The following is a 24,996-nucleotide window of genomic DNA, read 5'->3' as shown; positions in this document are numbered from 1 at the left end:
TGATCCAATGCAACATCGCATTAAATCTTCCAGACGGCTAAAGTTTTTCTGAAGAAACCGCTAAAGACCACATGGCTTTACTTGGTTATGTGTTTCTCTCGTATGAAGGTCTAGTTGAAGGTCGGATCGGGAATCCTATGCTCACAAAGGAGGATTACGATCAGATAGATGCCGAAGAGATGGAATTAATGGATATTAAATGGTGTCTAGCTAGTGTTCTCAGAAGAGCTGAAAAATTCAAGCTTATTACTGGGAGAAATGACTTTCTTGATGCACATGTCTCTACTTTAGGTTTTGATAAATCTAAAGTTACTTGTTTTCGTTATAGGGAGAAAGGTCATTTCAATAGGGAGCGCAAGAACAGGGAAGCTAGTGGAGCACAGAATCTGTTCGGAAAAGATGATTACTACCGGAAAGCCATTTGTCAGCAGGTTGGTCAACAACAACAACAAGAACCGCAGGTGGCTCATGGTAGAAGAATCGAGGATTCTAAGAGAGATGTTTGGTGGATTTTAACTGGAACAACTTCATATCATCAGAAGGCAAAGTCTGTTTAGTCAATCAGGATGATGAAAAATTACCTGAAGGCTTCAGCTGGGATATGTTTGTTGACGAAAAGGGAGAATTCAAATCGTTCATTGCTAAGATCGTTAGAGAACCAGATATGTTTGCCACATGGATGAAGTCTATTGGTGAGACTGTGAAGAATGTGGAGAAAGAGTCTGTTACATCTGATGAAAGCGTAGAAAGTGTTGATGAAAACTCACAGAGTTCAGATGAGAGTGTTCAAACTGATGCTAGTTCAGAAAAAGAAGTTGTCTTTGATCAAACACCATCTGATTCTGGTTCATCAGATGATAATTCTGAAAAATCAATCGAGTTTGATCAGTCACCAGTTGATGACAGTAGTGACAATGAGGAAGAAAAACATATTAATATTGCAAAATCTCATCTTTCTCCTGAAAGTTTTCATTTTTATTTTGCAGATCGCTTGGAGAAACTAAAGGAGAAACGTGTTGCAAAAGAACAACAAGAAATGAAGACTGAAAGTGTTGTTCAAAATGAGAAAGTTGAAAGTGTTGCTGAGGAGACTGTCGAGGCTGAGAAGGTGTCCGAAGTAGAGAAAGTTGTCGAAGTTGAGAAGATACTAGAAGTTGAAAAGATTGTTGAAGTCATCAAGCCGTGCACAAAGTGTTTGGAATCTTGCAAGGAATGTGCAGTTAAAGTTGAGATGATAGCTGAATATGAAAAGAAGAAGGAGCAATTGTTGTTCAATCTAAACTATGTAAAAGAATCTTATGATGTCTTGAACAAAATTGTAACTAGTCTTCAAAAGACAAACTCTGAAAGAGAACAAGCATTAACGATGATGAATGATGTAATGATGACCAAGCAGAAAGCTATCAACTTCTACATTGAAGAGAGTGCAAAATGGAAGCAAGAGTTGGAAACCGAGAAGATTGAGAATGCGAGAATCAGACGATTGTTACAAAGCTATTCTAGTTCTGATTATCTAATTGATCGAATATACCCAACTGTTGCGGGTATGGAAGCTTTTCAAGACGAGAAGTCAAAGAAAAAGGAAACTGGTAAGAAACCGACTGTTAGTTATAACAAGTGTTCGCCTCCGATCTGGGAAGGGTATTCTCCTGGAAAACCAAACGAGGAGCAACTTGAAAAAGCAGTCAATATAAAGCTAAAAACCGACACAATTGATGAATTACTAGAAAACATTGACGTCACGTTTACCTCGTCTGACATTGATCATGATTTTGAGTCAATCAAAAAGGTGGTCGATCAGGTGTTGGATATTGATGAGGAGTCTGAGTCAAAGTCTGAATCTGGAGGGTCGAGTTCATCAGTCAATGGTCCAAAGTCGTCGGTCAAACGGTCCTATAGTAGAGAGTTTTTGCTATCCAAATCGAATTTGAATGATGAAACATTCGAAGTAGTTTATACTTTGAATGATTCTGACAATTATATTATAACAAAGAGTTTCCTATAATGAGTGTTAAAACGGAATTGATTAACAAGACTTTTAAGCTAATAGAAATTAATATTCCAGAATTGAAAGTTTTGAAAAATCTTGAAAAACCTAAAAGATACACTTCAAGATTTCAACAACTTTTAAACAAGAAAAAGGGTTACAATTCTGGTCCTGGTTTTCAAAAGAAACCAAACCAAAATCGTAGCTACAAAAAGAAAGGTTTAGGTTTTATTCCACCAGAAAATTCTAAAAATGAGAAAAATTCTAAAACAAAAATAGAATTTGTTTCAGGTGGAAGTGCCGAGGAAGAACAGAAGAAACCGTTCTGGAGACAATCAAAAGGAGTTTCTTGCTGAGAAGAAAAGGAATGGAACTGGAGTGTTTCATCCAAGAGAAACTCGAACCTGTTTCAAATGCAATGAAGCTGGTCACATTGCATGGAACTGCCCGAAAAATATCAAGACAAAACAGGGAGTTTCTGAAAAATTGAAAGAAAAAGTTGTTGATGTTGAACCACCAACCGAAAACGTTAAAATTTTGAGAACTCAACTTATGAGGTTGGTGAGTGTTCTAAAAAGAATCTTTACAAAAAGAATGCAAAGAACAACCAAGTGTGGGTTGTTAAAAGGGTTGATGAGAAAGTTGGCGATGAATCTGGTTCCGCAAAGCCAGAGGAGCCACAAAGTGAGGTGAAAGAGGTAAATTCTGTGTTTTCAGTAAGTAATGATGAATTTCCATCATTGAAATTTGAAGAAATTAAAAAGAAAGTTGGTAAGGTTGAGATCTCGTATCAGTTTTACTCCGAGAAAAATGAGTTTGATGTCGAGAAAACATTCAAAGGGAATGTTATGAAAAATTTTGGGAAAATGCTTGATGGTAAAGCAAAGGGGTTAAAGATTTATATGCAACAAAAAAGGCAATGTTTAACCCAACTGAACAAGAGCTTAAAGAGGTAAAAACACCCAAGGTTGGTTAGACTTGGGTGGAAATTCTTTTCCCATGAAACATCTGACTACGCCAGAGATCCCAAGTTTGTAATCGTGGATCAGGAATCGGCATCATTCTAGTTTTTGAATAGATTGTTTGAAAGATTTGAAAAATTGTTGAAATTTTATAGGTTAAAGGACTACGCCGGAGCTTCCAGGTTGGTAAGTGTGAAGCAGGAATCGGCATTTTGTAGTTACATTTGGTAAATGATCTAGGGTAGATGTTCTATTCCTACACTGGACAATGGTGATGGTATTTGTACAATTGGTACAGAGGGTACATTCTTGCATACGGTAAATCAGGGACATTAATTTGTACTTGATTTACTACAAGTGATTGATGAACAAAATGATGAACCATATCCCCGAATTTATTAATGATGATTCAACAATTGGTAAAAACAAACTTATTTTCCGGAAAAATCATTTTGATTAAAACAAACTTGAGAGTTTTGAAAACTAAATGAGAAAATAGTTTGTTAAAAGGGGGAGTTCTGATTGTTTATGCCTAAGTGGACGGTGAATTGATGTGATTCGATATCGGTTGTCAACTTGCTGTATAGTTTTATTTTACAATTGGGTCAAGAGTTTAGATGGTTTTCAAATTTTCTTTAATTGTATTTGCATTTTAGGGGGAGTAGAAAATTTCAAAAAATCCAAAAACATTAGAAAATTTGAAAAATCCAAAAACATTATAAAATTAAAAATGAGTTGTTGGTGCATATTCTGTGACAACAGCTTAGATTTGGTCTTTGGATATCTTGAAATTAGTTTAACGATAAACAGTTAGCGGGTTTAGCTTTGTAATAGTTAATTGTAATGTTTGGGCTAACCAAACCCAACGAATTGGGTGTATGGGGGTGAATTGGTCTTGTCCAATTCGCAGTCCATGAGGTTTAACCTAGCCCAAGTTGTAACCTTGTGTTATATAAACAATGTTTGGCTTTAGGGTTTAGGTTAATCAGCCAAAAACAGTCTGTGTGAGAAATTTGTGAGAGGCAATAGGCTTTGGACGAATTTGTAAGAGAGAGTTAGGGTTTTGATTGATTGTAATTCAGTTTGATAGATAATCAATAAAAACCCAGTTTGAAAGTGAATTGCTGATTTCTGTTTCTACTCAATTCTGCTTATTCTGATCAAGAGGATTCTGCACTCTTGATTAGATTGACAATTCTGTGAAGATCCATAAGATTCAAGGGGACCTACAATTGGTATCAGAGCATTAGGCTCTTGAAGGCTCGGTTCAGAATTGTTGGCTGCTGAAACAGGAAGTTTTTCGAAAAAACCTGAAAAATTAGGGTTTCGAAATTTTTGTGTGTTTGATCTTAATTTTCGAAATTTTTGGCTGTTTTGATATTCTGGTTTGTTTGTTTGGTGTTTTGCAGGTTTTGGAGAAAGTTTTTGGTTGATTGTATGAAGAATTTTGGGTGAAAGACTTGAAGATTCGAATACTGTTCTTCGTGTTCTTCGTGATTTTTCAAAAGTTCTTTATATTTTTCGAAAATATTGAGTTGATTTGCTTGTTTTGATTTTGCAGATTTGTGTTGGAGAATCAGAAGAATCTTCAGAATTTCGAACAGATCAAGTTTCCAAATTTAACTGGCGAATTTGATTAATTTCGCGGTCTAGACCAGCGAAATTAACACACCAGCGAATTTGTGACTAAATTACTCGGTGACCGGCGAAGTTAAATCCAAAGGCGACTTTGGTAACCGTATAATCTTCCACAACGAAATAATTACAGTTTTCGGCGACTTTACTGGTCGTCGTAATAGCGAAATTGTCCAGCGAATTTGGGCGAAATTGATCAGCGAACTTGGCAGAAAATTTATCAGCGAACTTGAACTTGCCAGCGAAATAGACCAGCAAATTTAACTGACTGACCAGCGAAATTAATTGCTTCCCAGCGAAATTAATAGCAAATTTAAAACCAGCAAACTTAAAATGGTGGAATTTCAGTTGGCAAGCGTCGAAAAAATTTCAGTGTTTTGCAAATAGAAATTGATCCGTAGCTCGTTTGACAGAACCGTCTGCACCGTCGAATTCCTTGGATTTTTAGGACAAAAAAAAAACTCTGGAAAATCCCGAATTCGGTTTTTGACATTATATATCATTAGATTCGTATTTTCGAGACGATTCTAACGGTGTAATTTGGTAACCACTGTTTTCGGAGATATTTTGTACGGTTTTACCAGTCTATTGCGTTTAAAATGTCGAACATGACGAATTTGAATGCACCTAAGATGATGAAGGTGGAGAATTATCTTACATGGAAGGACAACTTCAAATCCTTCATTAAATCTCAGGATGCACGCATGTGGATCTGTATTGTAGATGGGTACACAAACCCAACACACGAGTATGAGGGCAGACCACGTAGAACAGACTATGTGAACATGCAAGAGGCTGATAAGAAAATGTATGAAGCTGAAAAGAGAGCCTTAGCTTCTAACAAGATGTCCTTACCTGATGGCATCAAGCATATCTTTAATAAGTACACGAATTCAAAGGATATGTGGGATGCATTACAAAAGCGATATCAGGGAAACGAATGTGCCACTCAGGCATTCATGGCAGAGATAGTGCCAGTTGATGAGGTTGAAACTACTGTGAGTGATGCTGAATCTGAAGTGAAAAATGCTGAAGTAGAGAAAGAGAGTGAAGCTGAAAAGGTTGTTGCTAATGAAATTACAGAAGTTCATGAAAAAGAGGTACAATCTAATTCTGTGTGTTTGAGGTGTCGTGAATTACAGGGTGAGGTTGACAGGTTGTCAACACAAAACCAAAGTCTGGTGAGCAAGATGTCTAGCATAAAAGAGTCAAACTTTTTTGCTAAAAGAAATGAATCTCTATACTTGAAGAAGATAAAAGTTTATGAAAGTGAAATCGAAGCTTTAACATGCAAATTAAACGAAAAACTTCAAGTAATAGACTTAGCTCACGAAATGATGGCTGAGAAAACAAAAGAGATTTCTGAAAAATGCAAAGAGTTGTCAGATGCACAACTCAAAATTGTTGAACTTGAACAGAAATTAAGTCAATTCAGAGATTCGTCTTTTGTTATGAAACACATGATGGGTGGGTTAAAGAAGAGTAATGACAAGACCACTGTGGGCTTCCAGGGCTTTAATGAGGTCCCACCTCCTCTTAGTCATGACTATTCTTTCCTGCCTGATGAAGATGAGCTAGCAGAATTTATGTCAACTGTACCAAGTAGTTTCGCATCCACATCAAGTCAAGGTGAGGGGTCTGAGAGTGATGATGCTAAGAAGAACAATAACAGGGAACCTTTGAAAAAGAAAAATTCACCTCCGAAGAGCAAAAATCAAACTTTTGTTAAAAAGATTAATTTTGTTCAAGGTAGTGAGTAATATGAACAACGAAACCACTCTTATTGAAAATGAATCCAATGTAGAGTTTGCTAAAAATAAAAACAAAGAAATATCGGAATCCAAGCAAACTGAACAAAATTCTTCCAAGGCATCATCAACATCTGATAAGGGATCTACCTCAGAGACTCCAGCTAAGAAGTCTTCGAAAAAGAGATCGTGCTTCAAATGTCACACAAAGGGACATGTAGCTAGCTGTTGTCCTAACAAAAAGAGTGAAGCACAAGTGAGTGAGAGGAAGAGAGAGAAGTCACCAGAGAAGAGTGGTGATAAGCAAGTGAGAGAGTCTAATTCTCCAAAGAAATCTGCTCCTAAGAAACCAGAGAATGTTGTTGTTGGTGTAGATAAGGCTGAAAAAGGAACTCCACAAGTTCCTCGTTTTCAAAGAAATCAACCTAGATTTCAGCCTAGATCTCCACCAGGCAGATTTGAGAGACCTAGAAGTAGTTCACCAAGAATGAACAATAATAATTCAAATAATTTCAGAAGTCAAGGTCAATATCAAAATCGATACCAAAATAATGGTGGTCGAACTTTTTATAACAATGGCTTTAGAAATTACAACAATAATGCTTCTTGGAATCAAAATTCAAGGTTTCAAAATCAAAATTTCCAAAGGTCGAATAGTCCAAACGTATATAGGAACCCTCGGGACCTGAGACCTTATGGAAATCAAAATCAGATTTCATCAACAGGTCTGAGATCCAAGACTCCACTTACGAGTAATGGATATTGGATGGATGTTCCAGTGGTTGGTGAATTTGGACGACCCAAGACCATTAAGGCTTGGGTCCCCCAATCTAACTAATTTCTTAGCTGGTGTGTGCAGGAGCTGCTAAGGAGGATTATCAACTTATGTTGATAGTGGTTGTTTCAGGCACGTGATGGGGGATGTGAGATTGTTGATATATGTATATTAATTTATTTAAATTGAAGTTTAAAGTGGTGAGTCGACACAGAAGATAACCTGGCAGATCTTTATACTAAAGCATTTGACAGGGCTCGCTTTGAACATTTAGTCGAACTCAACGGGATGAGGAATCCTGAATAACTGGTTTTCCATAAGAATTTTTGTAAATAGTTTACTGTTTTTCTTAAAAAAATAAAAAAAATAGAAAACCACAAAAATACAAAGACATTAAAAAAATCAAAAACATAAAAAAATAGAAAATCAAAAATTGAGTTGTCACTGTGTGAAAAAGGAGAAATGATAGTACATCAGCAAGTTAGACTGTCACACTGAAATTGAATCTAAATTGCTTAAGTGTGATAGCAGCTTCATCATACGATGTACCAGTAGGCAAAAAGCATGAAATAATCAACTTACCAAAGTGATATAAACATAAATGAACTAAATATGAGTGGGGAACACATCAGTGGTGTATGGTTTAATGACCTTAAATCTTGCGTTGATAGATTGCCAAAATCTGAGGTTTTGGGTCTTTATACTGTTATTTCATCTGGGGATATCAGGGGTGTCCTTCTGCTGCATCCAGATACATGCTGACCTAGACACACCCAGGATATCTTAAAAGAGCTAAAAAATGCCAAAACCCTGAAAATGAAGAAGCTCTCATAGAGACTCATTCAAAAATGTGCAAAAAGCATAAATCGTACCAAAAAAATGGTATCTGTCTTAGCCCTAGATAAGATATTTTGGTCTCTCTGCTGTACGGAAGTACTGACCTGTTCACCAATTATCTATCGTTGAAAATAAAACGGATGAATTCAGTATACTCACCTACTACGATGAATCTTTGTGCATACCTTGATCGCGGGGGTATATCCTGAAGTGGGACACACTAATATTTCAGTATAATAAAATTACCTTAACGTATCATACGGTAATGGTACTTGAAATGTTCATATGCATTTTGTTTAAGAGGACAAACATACTGGTAATCGTCTTGAACTGCTTTTCACTAAAACATCAAATAAAGAATTATCTAATTGTGTCAAACAGTTTGATTGTGCTGATATGATCTTCTTACCAGTGATTCTCACAAAAATAGAGTGTTTATTGCTTTTTGTATTTACTTGCTTTCAGAAAATACAAAAATCCAAAAATAGTGTCTTTTTCTGTTTAAAATTCTTAATGTACGGAGAACTGTTACTCTTGGAGGAATTGTTACTGATAGGGGGAGACGGTGTTAGAAAGTGAGTTCAAAATTATAAATCATGCTGGTTCTTGTGTGTTGAACAAAAAGTTTTGCGTGTTGATGATAAGTTGAAAATGCTTAATCTGTTATACAGTTTAACTATCTCTTGAAAAGTAATAATTTATTTAACCTTTTGAAATATTCTTATGGTTTCTCGAGATGTTTGTTTTATAGTATACAGATTGAAGCAGTATGTTGCTGAGAAGTTGCTGAGAAGATGAGAGTTTGATTGGATGCATGGTAGAACCTCCTTTCTACATTGCAGACAAAGTTGAAGAGTTTGAAGATTGATTTGCAAATGCTAAACTGGAGTTTACTCAAGTGCTAACGTGTTGAAGATTTGGTGATTCGATGCATCAGCTTAGGGGGAGTCATCTGTTGCTGACAGAAGCTATTGAAGCTGAAGCTATCCAAAGACCAAAGACAGTGCAAGACTACTTGAAGATTGCAAGAAGACTTAAGACAAAGCTTTTATGAAGCTATTGTCAAGGGGGAGTTTGTTGGTGCATATTCTGTGACAACAGCTTAGATTTGGTCTTTGGATATCTTGAAATTAGTTAAACGATAAACAGTTAGCGGGTTTAGCTTTGTAATAGTTAATTGTAATGTTTGGGCTAACCAAACCCAACGAATTGGGTGTATGGGGGCGAATTGGGCTTGTCCAATTTGCAGTCCATGAGGTTTAACCTAGCCCAAGTTGTAACCTTGTGTTATATAAACAAGGTTAGGCTTTAGGGTTTAGGTTAATCAGCCAAAAACAGTCTGTGTGAGAAATTCGTGAGGGGCAATAGGCTTTAGACGAATTTGTGAGAAAGAGTTAGGATTTTGATTGATTGTAATTCAGTTTGATAGATAATCAATAAAAAACCCAGTTTGAAAGTGAATTGCTGATTTTTGTTTCTACTCAATTCTGCTTATTCTGATCAAGAGGATTCCGCACTCTTGATTAGATTGACAATTCTGTGAAGATCCATAAGATTCAAGGGGACCTACATGAGTTTTGTTGTGAAAAAGAGGAAATGATAGTACATCAGTGGACTGTCACAACATGCTAAAGAATTGGAAAGTTAAAATGTGATAAACAATCTCACTGCGGATATGCCAGTAGGTTTTTACACACTTAATAGATTGTGATGAGATATAAACCTAAAAATTCAAACTTGCTTATTCTGTGGGTAACAACTTCTTGGATATATAGGTAACCCCTGAAATCTTGTTTGAAAGGTCCCTTATTTTGAGATACTAGGTCTTTATGCTCAGTGATATCTGGGGTATTATCCCGGGACTTCTGCTGTATGGAAATACTGACCTAGTCCCCGGATAATAATTTCTACAAATGCTTTGAAATATAAGCTCGCCCTCAGCAAATTGATGAAACAATAAAATTGATAGTGATTGTTGTTGTAACAAAAGATCCTCTAAAGGGGATACACCAAAAGTCGAAGCCGTCATCTCTTTCCGTATACGAAAGTATCGACCTGAGCTCTCACGGCCCTCGCAATTAACCCCTGACAGATATCATCTGTGGTATACTCACCTGTAAGACTGAATATTGGGATCTGGATACGGGAGTGTATTCAAGTAGTGGGACACGCAAATGAGTTTAATTATCTTAGACATTAACATTATATCTCCGATCAGTTGAACTTTGTGTGAAAACTTAAGTGGACAAATATACTGACAATCTAGGTGAATTGTTTGAAGCTTAATATGTAATCAAGCTTAACGGTGTTAGTGACTCGTCTCATAAACTGATATGATCCTCTTACACAAACTCACAAAATATTGTTTGTAGATATTTCATCATCTTTCGGTGTGTTTTAGCATAAATTTTTGAAAAATATAAAAAAAAATTTGACAACTGATGTTGGAAAGCTGATTTTCAAAGTCTCTAAGTGCTAAACATGATGACATTGTTGTAAGGGGGAGTCTGTGTTTGATTTCATAATGTCTTTGAAATCTAATACTACAATTAGTTCATCAAAAATCTTTGTTTGATCTGAGGATTAGTTAGTGTTGGTGCAAGTCTCTATTTCTGAAAAATGTGATAGTTACTTTAAGGTAGAGGTTATGCAGGTTAATATGAGCTGGGTTATCGATCCTGAGCAGAACTAGAGCCATGTTTTGATCTTGGAATAATCTTCTGAAGAGCCAGGTCATTCGGTTCTGAGAAGCTTATGAGAGCTAGGTTTCGAAACCTGAGGACTCTATGGATAGGGATTGAGCCAGATTTCGATTCTGTGGACAAAGCTTAAGCCAGGTTAACGATCATGAACCTGTGAAAGCCAGACAACGATCCTGAAGCTGATGATGCTGAAGAACTAGAGAAATGCCAGCATATCGCAAGGGGGAGTCTGAAGACGTGAAAGAGAAGAGAGAAGTGAAGCCCAGAGGCTGTTCAAGGCTGAAGTTTGTCAAGACTCGACACAGTCAGACTCGTCAACATCTGAGGGGGAGTCTGTTGGTGCATACATCTGTCGACTTCATCTCGTATCGAGTCTTAGACTAGATTGTATAGATCAGGGGATGTTATTCGAGAAAATAGGAAAGTTTAGGTTATAAGAAGCTGATTTCGCTCCAAGCTTAGCATGTTAATTTTGCTCCAAATGTCAGAAGAATACTTTCGAGCGAAATCAGAAGTTGCTGATTTCGCTCCAACTTACATAGTGTTGTTTTGGGCGAAATCAGAGCACTATATATAGTGTCTCAGGAGCGAAATCAAGTAATCCAGTCCTCGTATTCCATGCCAAAGTGCTGCCGGTGTGAGGATTGATTGTAATCAACGTCAGATCAATACAATCAGTGATTTAAGTGAAGTGCAAGCTATTTCTACCTTTGTTTCTTATTTTCCACTCCTGAAACGAAGTAAAACTCCTCTGAACGACTCTTGTGTTTAGATCTTAAAATATGCATTTCACCTATCCTTAGGTGATTACCAAAACATGAACACAATTTTTCCAAAATGATTTTTGAAAATAATCACCCACCCTTTCGGATGATTCGTTTTTAGCTTAGGCCTTCTGAATTTTCAAAATCCCGTCAAAGTTTGGGTCTAGATAATGTGAACACGTGCAATCTGGAAGAGTGGATGTCTTCACGATACATTATTTTTGGTAACTCTTACCTGGGAACTCTTGGTATGAGTGTCCACTTATAGGCTAAAGCATGTCTTCGCGATACATTATTTTTGACCCATTTACTTTGATTAGTCACTGTGTGTCGTTTGTTTGCTTTGTACAAACGAACGACCTCCATCCTTGCTTTTTGTCGATTTTTGTATCATTTCATTTTTTCATCTAATCATCTCACTCGTTTCCTCTCATGTTTCCTTGTTTAGAATGCCCCGTCGACGCGAAAATCAGTTACCTAATGCCGAAATGGCAGCAATCATTGCGTAGCAAATGGCTGTTGTACTCCCACACAATGTTGCTCAAGTTAACTAAGCCAACAATAACAATAATGCTCCATGCAATTTCAAAAGTTTCAATTCGGCTAAACCGCTCAAGTTTAGTGGTTCTGAGGGAGCAACTGGGCTCCTACAGTGGTTTAAAAGCATTGAGAGTACCTTTCGTCATGTTCAGTGTCTTGATAATCGCAAAGTCGAGTTTGTTTCTAGCGTATTTCAAAAGGGGGCTCTTACTTGGTGGAATGGAGTCATGAGAGATCGTGGTGCTAATGTCGCTTTGGGTCAGATATGGGAAGAGCTTAGGGCTCTTATGATGAGGGAATTTTGTCCCCGTCATGAACAGAGAGTGTTGGAAAGAGAGTTTGATGATTTGAAGCAGGATAGTGGTGAACACCGGGCTTATACCGATAGATACGAAGAGCTGAGTTTGCTTTGTCCTACAATGGTTACCCCACTCAAGAAAGCTATCGAGAGGTATGTCGATGGTTTACCTGACTCCATGCAAGATATCGTCACTGGTAGCAACCCTAGCACAGTTCGTCAGGCAATCGAGTTAGCCGTGACTTTGACTGAGTCGCAAATCAGAAAGGGTAAGCTTCACAGGAAAGGTGACAAGGACAAGAAACAGTCGTCTGACAAGGGTGAAAACAAGAAGGGTAAGAAAGCTGGGTCTTTGAAAAGGTCTAGGAAGCGCAGGGCTTCCAAAAACTTCTTGATAACGTATTACCGAATTTGTCAAAGTAATGATACATATGCACATGTGCATGGATAACTGTTACTTGAAAACAAAAAGTTTCTTTTTTTTGGTAACGAAATATAGCGATTTTAAAAAAATATATATATTAAAAAAATATTTGAGTGCTTTTTGATTTTTTTAGATTTTATTTTGTGTTCACATTGGTTCTCGCGGTTCTCGCAATAAGGGTGGTTCTCGCATGAACCTTACCCTATATACACACACACACACACACACATATATATATATATACACACATATATATATCGGATTAGGTTCAAACGTGAACATTTTCTCCAGCGTGAACTTATCTGGGCCCTTGATTTTGTAGATGATAGATCTTAGATCAATGGCAGAATTGTAATTAAAGGTTTAATAAATTTAATTTAAATTTTAATCAAAAGGGTAAAATAGGGAACTTTCATATTGAAGATATGGAAACTAATTAAATTGTAATCCCCTAAAATCCCTATATCAGTTTCAATATATTCTAACAAACACACACATACACCGCACACACACATATCCCCCAGACGACGACAGCAGAGCCGGTGACGGCACGGCGGCCGGCCACCGTGGATGGTGGTCCGGCGAGAGCTTACACTGGATGGTGGTCCGGCGACGGCACAACGTGGGACGTGGATATATTCAACAAACACACACATACGCCGCACACACATGTTTTACCGGAACCCTAGCGCCGCCGACATATCAGCGCCGCCGGCCACTTCCATCTTCATCACCGTCGGCCACCACCATCTTCATATTTTACCGGAACCCTAGCGCCGCCGTTGGTTCTTCTGGAGATCAACAGTCGCGGCCTACCACAGGTATGTTCAATGGTTTGTCATTATTGTATATTGGGTTTCACTTTTTTTGATGATCTTTGTGATAGAATCAGGTTAGTGATGAAGGAACTTTATGCTGTAATTTGTTGATTTCACGATTGTTCTTTGATACTAAAAGCAATGTCAATTTGAGGAATTCAATACAAGCACGGATTCAGGTAATGTGTGGTTTGATTCTATGTAGAGGTGGCAACATGCCCAGAACATTTTTGATCCATATGTATTTATCACTAATTAATGTGCCACATATATGGTTTGATTACAGCAATTATATTATTTTTTTTATAAAGTGATTTATGTGGTTTTTTGCATTACGAGTACAATTGGACGAATTTTGTCGTGATCTTTTGTAACCAACTAGGGGTAGGGGTGTTTAATATTCGGGTAAAACCAAATTCAGAATCGAATTTGTTACGATTACAAACCGAGATAACAAAATTCAAATTTGGTTAGGTTTCTTTATTTTTTGGTTTAAACAGAATTCACATTAAAGCGTTTTTGGCCTAGCGGAACGACGGTATTTAGGTGTGTAAAATGGTGCCCGTCTCCAAGAGGTACACATGTGTATAGCGTCTGTTTAATATCTCAGTTTTTTTTTTGTGTGTATTGAATGTATAAAGTTGTTGATGTACACTTGTAAATTATGCAAAGTATGAGTTGCTGAGTTTTTTTGTTCAATTCTTTGATTTTTCTCTCTTTTTTAGGTGATGTACACATGTGTATTCTGATTTTGCTTGTTTTTAAGGCGCTGTACACATGTGTATTCTGATTTTTGCTCTGGTTTTAAGGCGCTGTACACATGTGTAATCTGATTTTTGCTCTGGTTTTAAGGCGCTGTACACATGTGTATTATGATTTTGCTCTGTTTTTAAGGCGCTGTTCACATGTGTATTCTGGTTTTGCTATGTTTTTAATACGATGTACACATGTGTATAGCGTCTGTTTTTGTGATATCTCATTTTTTTTTGTGTATTGAATGTGTAAAGTTGTTGATGTACACTTGTGAATTATGCAAAGTACTAATTGCTGAGTTTTTTGTGTTATTATAGGACAAGTCGTAAACGAGGAAAGTGGAGATGGAAGGTCGATAAGGATGATTCATGTATGAGGTCGATAAGGATGATTCACGTATGTTTGTCTGCTTGGTCGATAAGGATGATTCAGCATACAACGCGGCGAATAGTTGTAAAAGACTATGTCTTTTTATTTTTTCGATTATGTTGCGTTTATTGTTTTCATGAAACTGAAACTTGTAATAGTATGTTTTTTTTTTGTTTGGCAAACATTACGGAAATTGTTATTTGCTTAATATAAAATAGGTTTACAAGTTTTGTTTGTTTATATGTATGTATTATGTAGCTAATTACACATATGTACCATGCTGAGTACACATGTGTACTGTTCAATTCATATCAAAGTACACATGTGTATACCATTGAAATATGAAGGTTACGTGAATCTTAAAAATCTTAATCCGAATTATGGTGGCGAAATCTAAAAAATAAAAATGAAATAAAAGATAATGTGGATAATGAATTTAAAATAGGAAAGATGTAACTTCATTCAACTATTAAAATAATGATTTATATATAATTTTTTATATAATTACAATCATACCCTTAACAACTAAAAAGGAAATCAATGGTCCAGATCAGTTCACGCAGTTCACGCATGGGATTAGGTTCACGCTAGGATCAAACATGAACATTTTCTCCAGCGTGAACTGCGTGAACTTATCTCGGCCCTTGATTTTGTAGATGATAGATCTTAGATCAATGGCAGAATTGTAATTAAAGGTTTAATAAATTTAATTTAAATTTTAATCAAAAAGGTAAAATAGGGAACTTTCATATTAAAGATATGGAAACTAATTAAATTGTAATCCCCTAAAATCCCTATATCAGTTTCAATATATTCTAACAAACACACACATACACCGCACACACACATATCCCCCAGACGACGGCAGCAGAGCCGATGACGGCACGGCGGCCGGCCACCGTGGATGGTGGTCCGGCGAGAGCTTACACTGGATGGTGGTCCGGCGACGGCACAACGTGGGACGTGGATATATTCAACAAACACACACATACGCCGCACACACATGTTTTACCGGAACCCTAGCGCCGCCGGCCACTTCCATCTTCATCACCGTCGGCCACCACCATCTTCATGTTTTACCGGAACCCTAGCGCCGCCGTTGGTTCTTGTGGAGATCAACAGTCGCGGCCTACCACAGGTATGTTCAATGGTTTGTCATTATTGTATATTGGGTTTCACTGTTTTTGATGATCTTTGTGATAGAATCAGGTTAGTGATGAAGGAACTTTATGCTGTAATTTGTTGATTTCACAGTTGTTCTTTATGCTAAAAGCAATGTCAATTTGAGGAATTCAATACAAGCACGGATTCAGGTAATGTGTGGTTTGATTCTATGCAGAGGTGGCAACATGCCCAGAACATTTTTGGTCCATATGTATTTATCACTAATTAATGTGCCACTTATATGGTTTGATTACAGAAATTATATTATTTTTTTTATAAAGTGATTTATGTGGTTTTTTGCATTACGAGTACAATTGGACGAATTTTGTCGTGATCTTTTGTAACCAACTAGGGGTAGGGGTGTTTAATATTCGGGTAAAACCAAATTCAGAATCGAATTTGTTACGATTACAAACCGAGATAACAAAATTAAAATTTGGTTAGGTTTCTTTGTTTTTTGGTTTAAACAGAATTCACACTAAAGGGTTTTTGGCCTAACGGAACGACGGTATTTAGGTGTGTAAAATGGTGCCCGTCTCCAAGAGGTACACATGTGTATAGCGTCTGTTTAATATCTCAGTTTTTTTTTGTGTGTATTGAATGTATAAAGTTGTTGATGTACACTTGTAAATTATGCAAAGTATGAGTTGCTGAGTTTTTTTGTTCAATTCTTTGATTTTGCTCTGTTTTTAAGGCGATGTACACATGTGTATTCTGATTTTGCTTGTTTTTAAGGCGCTATACACATGTGTATTCTGATTTTTGCTCTGGTTTTAAGGCGTTGTACACATGTGTATTATGATTTTGCTCTGTTTTTAAGGCGCTGTACACATGTGTATTCTGATTTTTGCTCTGGTTTTAAGGCGCTGTACACATGTGTAATCTGATTTTTGCTCTGGTTTTAAGGCGCTGTACACATGTGTATTATGATTTTGCTCTGTTTTTAAGGCGCTGTTCACATGTGTATTCTGGTTTTGCTATGTTTTTAATACGATGTACACATGTGTATAGCGTCTGTTTTTGTGATATCTCATTTTTTTTTGTGTATTGAATGTGTAAAGTTGTTGATGTACACTTGTGAATTATGCAAAGTACTAATTGCTGAGTTTTTTGTGTTATTATAGGAGAAGTCGTAAACGAGGAAAGTGGAGATGGAAGGTCGATAAGGATGATTCATGTATGAGGTCGATAAGGATGATTCACGTATGTTTGTTTGCTTGGTCGATAAGGATGATTCATCATACAACGCGGCGAATAGTTGTAAAAGACTATGTCTTTTTTATTTTTTCGATTATGTTGCGTTTATTGTTTTCATGAAACTGAAACTTGTAATAGTATGTTTTTTTTTGTTTGGCAAACATTACGGAAATTGTTATTTGCTTAATATAAAATAGGTTTACAAGTTTTGTTTGTTTATATGTATGTATTATGTAGCTAATTACACATATGTACCATGCTGAGTACACATGTGTACTGTTCAATTCATATCAAAGTACACATGTGTATACCATTGAAATATGAAGGTTACGTGAATCTTAAAAATCTTAATCCGAATTATGGTGGCGAAATCTAAAAAATAAAAATGAAATAAAAGATAATGTGGATAATGAATTTAAAATAGGAAAGATGTAACTTCATTCAACTATTAAAATAATGATTTATATATAATTTTTTATATAATTACAATCATACCCTTAACAACTAAAAAGGAAATCAATGGTCCAGATCAGTTCACGCAGTTCACGCATGGGATTAGGTTCACGCTAGGTTCAAACGTGAACATTTTCTCCAGCGTGAACTGCGTGAACTTATCTCGGCCCTTGATTTTGTAGATGATAGATCTTAGATCAATGGCAGAATTGTAATTAAAGGTTTAATAAATTTAATTTAAATTTTAATCAAAAAGGTAAAATAGGGAACTTTCATATTAAAGATATGGAAACTAATTAAATTGTAATCCCCTAAAATCCCTATATCAGTTTCAATATATTCTAACAAACACACACATACACCGCACACACACATATCCCCCAGACGACGGCAGCAGAGCCGATGACGGCACGGCGGCCGGCCACCGTGGATGGTGGTCCGGCGAGAGCTTACACTGGATGGTGGTCCGGCGACGGCACAACGTGGGACGTGGATATATTCAACAAACACACACATACGCCGCACACACATGTTTTACCGGAACCCTAGCGCCGCCGGCCACTTCCATCTTCATCACCGTCGGCCACCACCATCTTCATGTTTTACCGGAACCCTAGCGCCGCCGTTGGTTCTTGTGGAGATCAACAGTCGCGGCCTACCACAGGTATGTTCAATGGTTTGTCATTATTGTATATTGGGTTTCACTGTTTTTGATGATCTTTGTGATGGAATCAGGTTAGTGATGAAGGAACTTTATGCTGTAATTTGTTGATTTCACGGTTGTTCTTTGATGCTAAAAGCAATGTCAATTTGAGGAATTCAATACAAGCACGGATTCAGGTAATGTGTGGTTTGATTCTATGCAGAGGTGGCAACATGCCCAGAACATTTTTGGTCCATATGTATTTATCACTAATTAATGTGCCACTTATATGGTTTGATTACAGAAATTATATTATTTTTTTTATAAAGTGATTTATGTGGTTTTTTGCATTACGAGTACAATTGGACGAATTTTGCCGTGATCTTTTGTAACCAACTAGGGGTAGGGGTGTTTAATATTCGGGTAAAACCAAATTCAGAATCGAATTTGTTACGATTACAAACCGAGATAACAAAATTCAAATTTGGTTAGGTTTCTTTGTTTTTTGGTTTAAACAGAATTCACACTAAAGGGTTTTTGGCCTAACGGAACGACGGTATTTAGGTGTGTAAAATGGTGCCCGTCTCCAAGAGGTACACATGTGTATAGCGTCTGTTTAATATCTCAGTTTTTTTTTGTGTGTATTGAATGTATAAAGTTGTTGATGTACACTTGTAAATTATGCAAAGTATGAGTTGCTGAGTTTTTTTGTTCAATTCTTTGATTTTGCTCTGTTTTTAAGGCGATGTACACATGTGTATTCTGATTTTGCTTGTTTTTAAGGCGCTATACACATGTGTATTCTGATTTTTGCTCTGGTTTTAAGGCGTTGTACACATGTGTATTATGATTTTGCTCAGTTTTTAAGGCGCTGTACACAAGTGTAATCTGATTTTTGCTCTGGTTTTAAGGCGCTGTACACATGTGTAATCTGATTTTTGCTCTGGTTTTAAGGCGCTGTACACATGTGTATTATGATTTTGCTCTGTTTTTAAGGCGCTGTTCACATGTGTATTCTGGTTTTGCTATGTTTTTAATACGATGTACACATGTGTATAGCGTCTGTTTTTGTGATATCTCATTTTTTTTTGTGTATTGAATGTGTAAAGTTGTTGATGTACACTTGTGAATTATGCAAAGTACTAATTGCTGAGTTTTTTGTGTTATTATAGGAGAAGTCGTAAACGAGGAAAGTGGAGATGGAAGGTCGATAAGGATGATTCATGTATGAGGTCGATAAGGATGATTCACGTATGTTTGTTTGCTTGGTCGATAAGGATGATTCATCATACAACGCGGCGAATAGTTGTAAAAGACTATGTCTTTTTTATTTTTTCGATTATGTTGCGTTTATTGTTTTCATGAAACTGAAACTTGTAATAGTATGTTTTTTTTTGTTTGGCAAACATTACGGAAATTGTTATTTGCTTAATATAAAATAGGTTTACAAGTTTTGTTTGTTTATATGTATGTATTATGTAGCTAATTACACACATGTACCATGCTGAGTACACATGTGTACTGTTCAATTCATATCAAAGTACACATGTGTATACCATTGAAATATGAAGGTTACGTGAATCTTAAAAATCTTAATCCGAATTATGGTGGCGAAATCTAAAAAATAAAAATGAAATAAAAGATAATGTGGATAATGAATTTAAAATAGGAAAGATGTAACTTCATTCAACTATTAAAATAATGATTTATATATAATTTTTTATATAATTACAATCATACCCTTAACAACTAAAAAGGAAATCAATGGTCCAGATCAGTTCACGCAGTTCACGCATGGGATTAGGTTCACGCTAGGTTCAAACGTGAACATTTTCTCCAGCGTGAACTGCGTGAACTTATCTCGGCCCTTGATTTTGTAGATGATAGATCTTAGATCAATGGCAGAATTGTAATTAAAGGTTTAATAAATTTAATTTAAATTTTAATCAAAAAGGTAAAATAGGGAACTTTCATATTAAAGATATGGAAACTAATTAAATTGTAATCCCCTAAAATCCCTATATCAGTTTCAATATATTCTAACAAACACACACATACACCGCACACACACATATCCCCCAGACGACGGCAGCAGAGCCGATGACGGCACGGCGGCCGGCCACCGTGGATGGTGGTCCGGCGAGAGCTTACACTGGATGGTGGTCCGGCGACGGCACAACGTGGGACGTGGATATATTCAACAAACACACACATACGCCGCACACACATGTTTTACCGGAACCCTAGCGCCGCCGGCCACTTCCATCTTCATCACCGTCGGCCACCACCATCTTCATGTTTTACCGGAACCCTAGCGCCGCCGTTGGTTCTTGTGGAGATCAACAGTCGCGGCCTACCACAGGTATGTTCAATGGTTTGTCATTATTGTATATTGGGTTTCACTGTTTTTGATGATCTTTGTGATGGAATCAGGTTAGTGATGAAGGAACTTTATGCTGTAATTTGTTGATTTCACGGTTGTTCTTTGATGCTAAAAGCAATGTCAATTTGAGGAATTCAATACAAGCACGGATTCAGGTAATGTGTGGTTTGATTCTATGCAGAGGTGGCAACATGCCCAGAACATTTTTGGTCCATATGTATTTATCACTAATTAATGTGCCACTTATATGGTTTGATTACAGAAATTATATTATTTTTTTTATAAAGTGATTTATGTGGTTTTTTGCATTACGAGTACAATTGGACGAATTTTGCCGTGATCTTTTGTAACCAACTAGGGGTAGGGGTGTTTAATATTCGGGTAAAACCAAATTCAGAATCGAATTTGTTACGATTACAAACCGAGATAACAAAATTCAAATTTGGTTAGGTTTCTTTGTTTTTTGGTTTAAACAGAATTCACACTAAAGGGTTTTTGGCCTAACGGAACGACGGTATTTAGGTGTGTAAAATGGTGCCCGTCTCCAAGAGGTAGACATGTGTATAGCGTCTGTTTAATATCTCAGTTTTTTTTTGTGTGTATTGAATGTATAAAGTTGTTGATGTACACTTGTAAATTATGCAAAGTATGAGTTGCTGAGTTTTTTTGTTCAATTCTTTGATTTTGCTCTGTTTTTAAGGCGATGTACACATGTGTATTCTGATTTTGCTTGTTTTTAAGGCGCTATGCACATGTGTATTCTGATTTTTGCTCTGGTTTTAAGGCGTTGTACACATGTGTATTATGATTTTGCTCTGTTTTTAAGGCGCTGTACACATGTGTAATCTGATTTTTGCTCTGGTTTTAAGGCGCTGTACACATGTGTAATCTGATTTTTGCTCTGGTTTTAAGGCGCTGTACACATGTGTATTATGATTTTGCTCTGTTTTTAAGGCGCTGTTCACATGTGTATTCTGGTTTTGCTATGTTTTTAATACGATGTACACATGTGTATAGCGTCTGTTTTTGTGATATCTCTTTTTTTTTGTGTATTGAATGTGTAAAGTTGTTGATGTACACTTGTGAATTATGCAAAGTACTAATTGCTGAGTTTTTTGTGTTATTATAGGAGAAGTCGTAAACGAGGAAAGTGGAGATGGAAGGTCGATAAGGATGATTCATGTATGAGGTCGATAAGGATGATTCACGTATGTTTGTTTGTTTGCTTGGTCGATAAGGATGATTCAGCATACAACGCGGCGAATAGTTGTAAAAGACTATGTCTTTTTTATTTTTTCGATTATGTTGCGTTTATTGTTTTCATGAAACTGAAACTTGTAATAGTATGTTTTTTTTTTTGTTTGGCAAACATTACGGAAATTGTTATTTGCTTAATATAAAATAGGTTTACAAGTTTTGTTTGTTTATATGTATGTATTATGTAGCTAATTACACATATGTACCATGCTGAGTACACATGTGTACTGTTCAATTCATATCAAAGTACACATGTGTATACCATTGAAATATGAAGGTTACGTGAATCTTAAAAATCTTAATCCGAATTATGGTGGCGAAATCTAAAAAATAAAAATGAAATAAAAGATAATGTAGATAATGAATTTAAAATAGGAAAGATGTAACTTCATTCAACTATTAAAATAATGATTTATATATAATTTTTTATATAATTACAATCATACCCTTAACAACTAAAAAGGAAAGGTCCAGATCAGTTCACGCAGTTCACGCATGGGATTAGGTTCACGCTAGGTTCAAACGTGAACATTTTCTCCAGCGTGAACTGCGTGAACTTATCTCGGCCCTTGATTTTGTAGATGATAGATCTTAGATCAATGGCAGAATTGTAATTAAAGGTTTAATAAATTTAATTTAAATTTTAATCAAAAAGGTAAAATAGGGAACTTTCATATTAAAGATATGGAAACTAATTAAATTGTAATCCCCTAAAATCCCTATATCAGTTTCAATATATTCTAACAAACACACACATACACCGCACACACACATATCCCCCAGACGACGGCAGCAGAGCCGATGACGGCACGGCGGCCGGCCACCGTGGATGGTGGTCCGGCGAGAGCTTACACTGGATGGTGGTCCAGTGTAAAATATGGAACTTTCATATTAAAGATATGGAAACTAATTAAATTGCCCCTACTCATTTAAAACAATCAATTAATTAAACTCAAATATTACAAGATTGCCATTGATTTAATCTCAACCCTTAAACACACCAATCGGATGGACCAGATCGCTTCCTAGACTTTCTAGGAAAAATACACTTTCCGTGCGAACCCTACTCTCTCTCTCTCTCTCTCTATATATATATATATATATATATATATGTGTGTGTGTGTGTGTGTGTGTGTGTGTGGTAAGATCAAATAAAAAGTTTATTTTGCTTAACTAGGATGAGAAGGAATTTTAACCATTTATTTTTCAAATCAATGGTTAAGAAGAAAGTGTAGGAGAAAGGAGGAGTGCAAGGGTATCTTGGGAAAATCATATTTAGACTTTCTCTCTCCACATGCAAGGCACATGCATATTCCACCCTCATTTTTTAAACGTTCATAACTTTTTTGTACGACATTATTTTTTCATAAAAATTTCACCATAAAATCGAGCGTCTGTTTATCTTTAATTTAAGTACCATATTTCTATATAAATTATGAAGACTAAAAAACCCACTAAAATGTGTAGTATAACATTTTTTGTGCTAGATTTTTGTACTATATTTTTGTGCTAAATTTTTTGTGCTAAATTTTTTTGTCTTAAATTTTTTTTCTCAATTTTTTTGTGCTGAATTTTTTTGTACTACATTTTTTTGCTGAATTTTTTTGTGCTATATTTTTTATACTACATTTTTTGCTGAATTTTTCGTGCTATATTTATTGTACTAGATTTTTTTGGTGCTATGTATTTTTGTACTACATTTTTGTGATATATTTTTTTTGTACTAGATTTTTTGTTGTATTTTTAAAAAATAAAAGTGGTGCCACATGTCATTTTCACTCCTATTTATAAGGACCAAAATGCCCTTCATTCCTACTTATTAGGAGTGTCACATGTCATCATAACAATCCTTCTTAGGCTACTTAGGCAAAATTCACTTTTTAGTGGATCCTTCCCCATATATATATATATATAGATATTAGCAAAGTTACTGTTTAAAGGAGTAAAAGAATTGTTTTCCTCCCAAATAGGGGTGTTCATCAAATCGAATAACAAAATTTTGAATTAATCGAATCGAATTTTATATTTTTTAACCTGAATTCGTAAACTCGAATTCGAATTGAATTCAAACCAAATTAGAATAAATTCGATTTAATTCAAATCCACCCTAAACAATAAATTATTTTACTTTATTTTTTAATACTACTACAAACTAATTATATTTAACATAAAAATATAATAATTTGCAAAATTAATTAACTATCAACATGTTAAAACACCAAAATTTAGAAGATAGGTTGGTTACTGGTAACGATTTAAGTTAGGTAAAAATTTAGAAATAAATAGTATGAGTTATTGTCATTAGGTATGGTATGGTAATGTTATGAATAATAAACTTATGACATATGGATGTAATTCATACTCTCGCTCAAATTTAGAAGTTATATGCATGTGTATATATATTAAAAAATTACATATAAATTAAATTCGAAGTTCGAATCGAACTAAAAATCATAAATTTTTATTCGATTCGAATTCAATTACTAGACTCGAATACGAATCAACTCCAATTCGAACCTTCATAATCGAATTCGTATCGAGTCGAATTTCAAAATTTTCAAATAAGAATTGAATACTGAACACTCCTACACCCAATTGGTGACAAGTGGCTATGTCGGATTGGGCCATCGACGTAGCCTTTTTATGTTATGTATAATAAAAGGATTCTTTATCGTAGAAAAGCTGGACATATTACGATTTTTGTGTCGTGTATTAGATACATAAGAATATAATCACCTATAATTATGTGAATTAGACACTGATATATTCACATATAAGTATGTATTTAAATACGTACCGTTGTCATATACACAGACAAGTATGATTATTTTTCATTTATAGAATTACATGTCTAAATTCTTTAGTCATCAAGTTGTTAAGCATCTAATACTAATAAAACTATTATTATTATTATTATTATTATTATTATTATTATTATTATTATTATTATTATTATTATTATTATTATTATTATTATTATTATTATTATTATTATTATTATTATTATTATTATTATTATTAAAACACACTAAGGTGGTAATCTTCAGCGTATTGGGTAACAACACTACATTACCATTTTTCTTCTATTTTTATATTATACTTGGTTTTTTATTAGTCTTTACTGTTTGGTTCCTGCGCACATTTAATGTCGCAACATGAATTATTTTTGTAAACGATTTACGTTTAGGCCCCTAAACATTAATGTATTTATCATAAGAAAGTTCAATAATAATGCTTCTTCTACAAACGATTTAAGTTTGAACCCCAAACTTTAATAGAGTTATCAT

This window comes from Helianthus annuus, chromosome 14 (assembly GCF_002127325.2).
Source record: "Helianthus annuus cultivar XRQ/B chromosome 14, HanXRQr2.0-SUNRISE, whole genome shotgun sequence".
Taxonomy (NCBI): domain Eukaryota; kingdom Viridiplantae; phylum Streptophyta; class Magnoliopsida; order Asterales; family Asteraceae; genus Helianthus; species Helianthus annuus.
Note: the sequence above shows the minus strand (reverse complement) of the source record.